The sequence below is a fragment of the Octopus sinensis genome, unplaced genomic scaffold (genome assembly GCF_006345805.1).
Source record: "Octopus sinensis unplaced genomic scaffold, ASM634580v1 Contig16843, whole genome shotgun sequence".
NCBI classification, from domain to species: Eukaryota; Metazoa; Mollusca; class Cephalopoda; order Octopoda; family Octopodidae; genus Octopus; species Octopus sinensis.
The window spans coordinates 40,001-41,166 of record NW_021834619.1 but is presented as its reverse complement, the minus strand read 5'-3'; positions in this window follow the sequence as shown (position 1 = coordinate 41,166).

Here is a 1,166-nt window from a genome sequence, read left to right as displayed (position 1 = left end):
TTACTATGTTAAGGCGGCGAGATGGCAGAATCGTTAGCACGCCGGGCAAAATGCTCAGCAGTATTTTGTCTGTCGCTACGTTCTGAGTTCAAATTCCGCCGAGGTCGACTTTGCCTTTCATCCTTTCGGGGTCGATAATTTAAGTACCAGTTACGCACTGGGGTCGATATAATCGATTTAATCCGTTTGTCTGTCCTTGTTTGTCCTCTCTGTGTTTATCCCCTTGTTAGTAGTAAAGAAATATAAATAGGTATTTCGTCTGCCGTTACGTTCTGAGTCCAAATTCCGCCGAGGTCGACTTTGCTTTCATCCTTGAGAGATCGATTAAATAAGTACCAGTTACGCTCTGGGATCGATATAATCGATTTAATCCGTTTGCCTGTCCTTGTTTGTTCCCTCTGTGTTTAGCCCCTTGTGGGCAGTAAAGAAATAAGAAACGTTAGCATGCCGGGCAAAATGTTTAGCGAAATTTCGGCTGTCTTTACGTTCTGAGTTCAAATTCCGCCGAGGTCGACTTTGCTTTTCATCCTTTCGGGGTCGATAAATTAAGTACCACTTGCGTGCTGGGGTCGATCTAATCGACTGGCCCTCTCCTCCAAAATTTTGGACCATGTGCCTAGAGTAGAAAAGGATGTTATTATTATTATCGTTTTCTGAATCACTTTCACATTTGATTCGAACACACCATCACATGTAGACGCGATCACCGATTCACAAGCACTCGTAGACAGACTTGTAGATTTCTTTTTAAAAAAGAAGCTTAAAGTTGTTTGCTTAAAAGAAGCTTATTTCGCTCTCTATAAATTTCTTGGTAACATGCAGAGGCATTTGTTACGGTAGTAAAAACTTTTACACTTCGTTCAAAATTTGGATCTTTATATTTATTATAAAACTAGCAGTATCGCCCGGCGTTGCTCAGGTTTGTAAGGGAAATAACTATAAAGCATTTTTAGAGAGTTATAGCCAAAAAATAGCCAAAAAAATGGAAAAAAATGATGGTAAATTTTTTTTTTAGTTAAAAAAGGTGGAGTTGCGTCCCCTAGACAGTTTGCGGTTTGTGTTTCTGATTCTCGACCCTATGTCGAATTTAACGATTTTTTTCAGAACTGGGGGAACTTTTCAAAATTTTCGCTACGTTAGTTTTGAATTATGACATTGGGCTATGT